At 37.7% G+C, this 8,029-nt stretch overlaps 1 long non-coding RNA gene across 1 annotated transcript; it reads left to right on the top strand.

The window, feature by feature from the left end:
* Window positions 1-860: 860 nt before the first annotated feature.
* LOC103582225 lies at window positions 861-7,820 on the top strand. The gene is made up of 3 exons (XR_549738.1): window positions 861-1,129; window positions 1,278-1,382; window positions 7,781-7,820. It is a non-coding gene; the product is annotated as an uncharacterized LOC103582225 (long non-coding RNA).
* The last annotated feature ends 209 nt before the right edge of the window (window positions 7,821-8,029 follow it).

The following is an 8,029-nucleotide window of genomic DNA, read 5'->3' on the forward strand; positions in this document are numbered from 1 at the left end:
TTATAAGACCCTGCACTTTTAGACCAAGAGGAAAAGCATCCCATTTTAAATCTCAGTCGTGCCTATCCCCAAGCTCCTGTGAGTGAGCGCTAAGCAAACTAACTTCACCCTGCGTATGACTCAGGGCTTTCTAAACTCCGTGCATGTTAGGTTCAGCGGGAAGCCTGCTCATCTCCCCATGTCTGGGTGCTATTGCGGTCATGGCTTCAAGGGTCATCTGAAGTTAACAGCTTCTCACTTTTGCTTTGTGTTTCAGACAGTGCCAATTGAGAGATCAGGACCTCAGGACAGAGAATGAACACGTCATTAATCCATTGAGATTTTTATTCTTATTTTTCTGCAAAGTTAATCGAATAGGTAGTAACAGTCTTGGTTAGATGTCCAGGAACTTCTAAAAAAATTAATAAACTTCCTGAGCTCCTCGTGGACAAGGCCTCTTTTAGAATAATTCATATCTGTTACTGAATTTGTAAATTATTCATCTTTTGATTAATATGCTAATTAAAGATTTGCTGTTAAAAAGGTATAATATCTTTCATTGCCTAAAGTAATTAGAATCAGTAATTGCTTAAACATTATGATTCTGATGTTAAATAATTACTATGAAAGTAAAAGGAAGGAGAAGATACAAAAATAATGCTTGATATAATTTCAACTATTGAACCAAATGACAACATTTTATGTTGTTTATATAAATATGTGCATATGCTTTGGAAGACTTCAATACTTGTTTCCTTTTCAAAGAGTCATTCACTTTTCATTTCACTGACACTCTACAAATGTAATTTTGCTCTCCTATAAACTATTTCAATCCATTTATCATATAAGCATGTATTTTATTTTAACATTTCTTCAAAGTGCTAGGGATGACAAGCTAATGAATGCTTAGAGTGCCATTCACAAATTATTCTGGGGCATTTCAGTGAACACTAGAACATAGAATCTTGCCCATCCCTGTATTCAATAATGTCCAAGCAAATTTTAGATCATGTAACTTTATTTGTTAAAAACAACTTTGTTACACACCCCATAATACATGTACATTTATTCTTATTGATTATTTTGGATTTTAGGTTACCATTGTCAACAATGCAATTGCAACTGAACTTGTCAAAGGCATAGAAAAAATGTGAGTTCTGCCATTTTCTTACTTATGACTTAGTAATATTATCCTTAATTCATGTTTTCTAGGTAAACATTTTCAAGTCACTTATGCATTTCTCTGTATGTTACTTAATTAAAACAAAATAATATATTCTGTCAATCCTATTATCTAGGTACTCTGTGATGTATACCAGCAGGACAAATGAACCAGTAGATGCAAGGTGTCCATTCCTCTGGTCATGGAATCCCACCCTTCCCTAGCAGAACTCGAGTGACAGGTAAGACACTTGGGTAGAGAAGAAAGTACCCAGTCTCAGTAGTAAATCAAATATTAATGTCATTTTTTAAAAGTATAGGAGAAAAAAAGTATAGGAGAAAAATTATTAGAATTGCAAATTCAATAATTTCTTCCTGTAGCACAGCAGGTCACTTTGCACATCTCAGAAGCAGGTGCACCTATGCTTAAGAACAGAACGTTAAAGTACAGCTTAAATGCTACTTTCTTTCATTTATGTGTTCCTGACTCTTTCAGCCTGAAATCATCATTTCTTCTAATGCCTCATGGCCTTTTACTGTCTCTCATGCATGACACCTGCTTTGTTTTTATGTAATAATAGCTAATATGTAATGATTGCTAATCACAGGTAATTCCTTATATCTTTTTATGATCTTTTGGCTGCTGATAATCAGAAATTTTCTCCCATTTCTGTTTGCATCATCATAACACCTAACTACAAACCATATTCTATAAGGGTTGTTAGTAAGTGCCAGTGAAAAAAAGAATAAATATTCCATCTGGTCTAATTTCCAGTGCGTATATGACAAGATACAATAGGCAGCGTTGAGACCCCATGGAGCACAATGTGACTGAGACAAGGAAAAAGGGGAGTATCATGGTTTTTGGAGGTGAGGACAATCCTGAGGCAGGATTCATGGTTTTTATCCAGACCACTGAGCAGCAATAGGTTGATATAGACAGATCTTTGTTATGCATCTTTTGGGCTTACTGAGAGAGGCCAAATGGAAGAGACGCTAAAGCATATTTGAGGGCATGGTTGATAATTTTTCTGGAGCAAGATAGAAAAATGTGATGGAGAACCTTGAATACTATTTCTCTAATAGTATATATGTATACATAATTCTGGACTGTCACGCAGTGGGGTCTTTGGAAATGGACCCACCCAGATTGAGTTCCTGAGCTATCATCTCTGACCATTTAAAATCTGTTAAGTTACTTTTACTCTCTATGCCTCAGTTTCCTCCTCTGTAAAATGGGGCCAGCCATACAAACTTTCAGGTATAGATGTGATCCTTGTATGAGAGGATGAGTGTTAATGGTATGATACATTATAGCTACCTGCAATTGCTAGTTTTCTCCCAATTTTCAAGCCTCCCAAACTCCCATTGAATTAAACACAAATGATCTTTGAACTATCCCATTAATTATAATCATGCAAAAATGAAATAATCTATTACCAGGATTATTCTATTTGGAAAAAAGAATCATTTTCTTAAATGGCACTGACAAGTTAGCTTAAAAACAATTTAAGAGCTGAGAAGAGCTTCCAAGAGTGCATATGGTTTTTCTGTGAAGGAAGAAATTAATAAATCATTGAAGGAGAAAATCTCCACTGTCATTAGTTTTTCTGCAAAGGTACAAAAAAAAATGGTATACAAGGCAGACACACTTGAAAAAATGCTTTCTTGAGATTTGCTGCCTGCTATTATATTGTTGGTAAAATTTTACAGTAAAACTCTAATGAATTTCTGAATTTTTAAAAAGCAAAGACTTGCAAGTGGTTCATGAGCTGAGAAATAGAGGTCAAGACCAAAGCATCCAAAAAAGTCTTATTATGACTAAAAGGCACTCGGGCAAAGTATGCCAACAGAGTTTCTATTCATGAGCTGAGAAATAGAGGTCAAGACCAAAGCATCCAAAAAAGTCTTATTATGACTAAAAAGCACTCGGGCAAAGTATGCCAACAGAGTTTCTATACTGTGAGCTATAACGGCAATTATGGTCATTTATAAATATTCATATATATAAATATTCATATATATTGAGTATATCTGATTTGTTACAGTGGCATTGCTGTTTTGTATTTACCTCTTTTACACAAGAATATGCCCTCCAAATGCTTGAGTTCCAAAAGAAAAAAACAATATTTGTAAAAGATTACATGAAAAATTGAAATGGAGACTTTTAGTTTCTAGAGCACATTTTTACTGATGGGAAAGAGGATTGGGACACGAAACAGGCACTTCTCCCCTAATTTGGCCCTGTCTTTAGCTTTTAAAGTGTGGTCCCTGAACTGTGGGTATCAGCATCCCCTGGGAATTTGTGAGAAATACAATTCTGGGACCCACTGAAAGGTGACTGGATCAGAAAATCTTGAGGTAGTGCCCAGAAATCTGAGTTTGAATGATTCCTCCAGGCGACTCCGGTGTACATTCAAGTATGAGAAGCACTGATCTATATACACTTGACACATTAAAATGTGAGTTACCATGATGACTTACATACCACAAAACTTTAGGATTGGGGGCTAGCAGCAGCCAAAGACTCAGTCTGTGTTGTTCCGATGAACATCCTTGTTTACTACCTTTCTTTTAGTGTTGAATATCAATGTGTATTGCTAGCTAGATAGATAGACATAGACCCAGGTATAGATATTAGATTCAGAGAAATAGAAATCCGTATCCCAGCTCCAAATTAGTTATTCATCTTAGAGAACAGCACCATGCCTGAGTGGCCATGGTGGAAATGGACTTGGACTCATGTGGAATACGATTTGAACAGAAGTTGTTTGCTTTCTTCTCCTCTCTAGTGCTCTCCCTTCATCCTGCATTTCCCCACAGCCCTCCAAGCTGATGGTTTTCTTGCCGATGTATATGAGATGAGGATGCAGATTAAAGAATCTCGTAGGTGAAGACACCTCGCCTTCCCCAATCCGTTTATTTTAGTGATGAGAAAATCAAGGCTCAGAGAGGCACCTCCTTCTCAGCTGAGTTTTATAAACTCTTTGCTGTGCCACAGGGCACTAGCAAGAAAATTCTCTTTTTTCCTGTTCAGTGAGTGCTGAGGAACAATGCCCGTCGCCAGGGAATTATCAGCAAAGAGCAGTTGTCACTGCCGCTCAGCTCAGCCTGAATGAGGACTTCTTGATAACGGTGAATGGAACGGTATACTGAAGTTAACAAAGCCGGGGATTTAATTCTGTTTTGAGGCTTCAGGCTATTTAGTTTTCCTAATGCCTGAAATGCTTTCTACATCTTCAAGTTAATGAATCCTCTAAAGTGCCTTTTCCTAAAAACAAACAAACAAAAAAAACTTACACCATTATTTTGAAGAGTAATTAAGTTAACAATATTAGTCAATCTACATTAAGAAAAACTTGCCTGTAAAAATATTTTATATTAATAATTTTTCAAAAAATAGGAGAACGGAATTATTTTTCCTCAACAAGCTTATGAATAGAATAGAAAAGTGAATTGATTCTTTCATCTCCAGAGATCTGTGGCTATAGTAGACGCTCACTCCATCTTTTAACTGGATTACTGAATAAATGAATACAGGAGGAAAAAAAAAGTCAATTTTTATGAGTTGAGTCTCAATGTCTGAGCTTTCATTCACCCAAAACTTCTTATCACGCCACCATCTCAAAGAGCAGGTGTTACTTGACTCAACAAATTGCTATTGAGTGTCTGCAATATACTCAACACAGACTTCTAAACAAAGGAATGTTGATATATGGTCATAAATGCAACAAAAATAGTACAGGGTACTGAAATAATACAGGTGGTGTGATGCATTTTTGCCAGAATGTCAAGAAATTCTTGCCCCTGAACATGAAATTCAAGCTGGGTTTTGAAGAGTGAGCGTGAGTGACAGAAGGCAGAGGGTGGCATTTCAGGAGCCAGGCAGGGCACAAGCCAAGGGTCGCAGGCACACCAGCACAGACATTCTGCATCCACCTTGCTATGCATGTTGAATGAACAGTGTCTGTTGAACTTCTGGAATCAGACCTAACACGTACATTTTTTATCACACATTTGAAGGAGGGTGTCACAGACCAGCGTTGCATTTATTTCAAGCCATCTTCTGGATGCTTCCTTGAACTCTGTAGATGCCTTTTAAGAAACCAACTCCTGTATACAATAATCAAATACTTCTCTATGTGCATACAGCCTTTTAAGCAAACTGAGTTACTTTATTTCAATAACAAACTGCCTGATGTTGTCTTCCCTCCCCCCACGGTCCTTGTATTTTTCATAATAGTATTAAACACATTAGTTTTAGGAATTCTTTCTACTTTAGTTGTTAACATCAAAGAAGTGAGCTTCTCACATAAATGCCCAGACCTGCAAAATTTTATCTCAACGTTAGTGCTGAATTATTAGATTGTAATGTTGACCAGGCTGGTGAGGAAATAAATAGCTGTAAGCCAGACTAGAAAAATACAAGTCAGCAGCCCAAAAGATTGGAAATTTAGCCTGTGAGATCAATTGATAGGTACTGGGCTATACAGTGTCACTTGAACTGCTGCCTGGGATCAGTAGCAATAAAATGTCCTTGTGGAGACATACAGTGTCAATGTGAGCATGCATTCACACCTGGGAACAAGGGAGAACATCTTATTTCATTTGATTTTTCTCCTACATTCTCTTTGAGGGAGTTGATTTGCAGTGGTTTCATTACATTTACAATTTTGGGAGACATTTTATAATGCCCACTAAAAGCATTGCATAACTCAGAAAGCCTTTCTTTTGAAAAACTGCACTAAAGCCAGTTACTGTATCAAGACATGCCTAGATTGGTTAACTTGTGGGTTAAATGACATCCTCCTATGATAATAATGGCTTGTAGCAACTGATTAATAATCCTCGTTCAGATGATTAATAATCCTCGCTGTTTATTAAGAACTTCCTTTGACACAGACAATATACCAAGTAGGCACTTTGTATCTCATATATGAAATCCTTTGAGGTAAATACTATTTTCTCTTTTTTAAGGGGAGCTTAGGGGTTGTGTAACTTTCAGAAATCCTGGTTTGTAAGGGAAAGAGCCATAATTAAATGCAGCTGTTTCTAGAGGCTGGATGATTTCCTCTTCTCTCCATACTTGCGTCTGGGGGTGTTCTCTGTCTACACTGGCTGGAACTACAACTGCATGTCTTCATGTCCCTCACCCCTTACCCTTTGTCTTTCCACATATACCTTTCTTGGGTTCTGTGTCATGCAACCTCTCTGAGTCCCAGTTCCCTTATTTTAAAAAATCGAAGCATAATTCTTATTGCATAGGATCATCCTGAAGGTTAAATGTAATCGTGTGTAGATTGCTCAGTGCACACAAAATTAATTTCTTCTCCATTTTGTGCCTCCCTGTTATGGAAATCTGCTCAAGGAAATTGTGTTTATTTGTTGTTTTTGCTGTTGCTATTTTTAATTCAATTGTATTGGCATTTGTGATTATTGACACCGCGCTCCCTTGTTGATTCTGGCTATAATAAGATAAATGAGGAATGGACTCTGACTTCAGGGTCTTCCTATATTGGATGCATGATACACAAAAACAACTCTGTGCATTAAGCTCCACAATAGCAATGTGACATAATGTCTGGGAAGTCATGAAGGAAAAGCGATTAATTTTGCATGCAAATCCTCGAGAAAGAGTGCGGTTCTGATGTTAACACCTTCTCTTCCCCTTTTTATTGCCTCATGCTATTATTTATTTAGCATATAGCCTTAATATCTGTTGGTCGTCAGGAGTACCACAATTCATCAAAAGGTTCTCCTCCAAATCTTGTTTTGTAAACATACGTTGTTGGTTTATAAGTTTATAAAGCATCTAAAAATAGAAAGCTTTGGATCTAATCTACCGTGTTAAATAAATAAAAAGTGATATTTATTTTGCCATTCCTTGTTGGTAACATTCTTTATGGTGTCTACCTATTTGTAGACAACTTGATTGTTAGGACTTGTAAATCCTGAGTCCGGGCTGCCCAGAACTGCTGACACTTGCAGAATAAGTAAAATAAGGTCTCTCTCAAATGTACCTTTTAAGTGAGACTTCCCAAGATTCTGACCATTTGTTATTGCAATTTCGTTTTCTGTGTGTCATCGGAGCTGGTGCTTTCATTTTCCACACTAGGAGAGGTTGCGCAGTGCAGGACCTTTGCCACCGTGAACATCTACAGCTGACAAACACCAGCCCCGCGGCCACCAGGCTCCACCACAGCCCGCCTTCCAGATGTTAATCATCGCAAGGAGCTGGTTTGTGGCAACCCCGCTATCTACCCTTGAGAGAAAGATCTCAGGCAGTGAGATAACAGAGTCGATTTTCCTAGAGTAAAAGCTCTCAAAAGTAAACAGTCCAAAGCATTGTATATATGTGTCTATTTTTCTTCAACCTTAGATTGCAAACAGGCAAACATTTCCTGGGGAGTCTTGATAGCACAAGTATGGTTTGTAGAGTAGAAAGGATTTTTCATGTTACCATGGGGACACCAGAGTGTGAAAAAATATAACCTTTCCCTCCCCTTAGCTCTTAAGATAAGTGCAGAGCTTGAATCCTTTTATCTTGGCCATTTATTTATTTTTATAAAAAAAAAAAAAAAGAGTAGGACTTGCCTCATTTCTTTTCTTTACGATGTTATGAAAGGCAGTGTTTTTACAGAAGCAGGAGACAACTGCAGTGCGAGCTCTCCCTGGCGCTGGATGGACCAAGGCTAGACTCCAGCCCTGTCTTCCCCCTGCAACTCCCAAGCCTGGTTTCCAAGTGAAGGCAGCGTGGGCCAGCACTAAGGATACTGCAAGACGGATCTGCATCCAAATCCTGACTTTGGGGCTCTTGAAAAGGGCGGCTATAACTCTACCTTTCTTGCAACGGAGAAAATGTTTGCAAAGAGTCTAACACATGGAGGTG

Source organism: Galeopterus variegatus, unplaced genomic scaffold, assembly GCF_000696425.1.
Source record: "Galeopterus variegatus unplaced genomic scaffold, G_variegatus-3.0.2 Scaffold15294, whole genome shotgun sequence".
Taxonomy (NCBI): domain Eukaryota; kingdom Metazoa; phylum Chordata; class Mammalia; order Dermoptera; family Cynocephalidae; genus Galeopterus; species Galeopterus variegatus.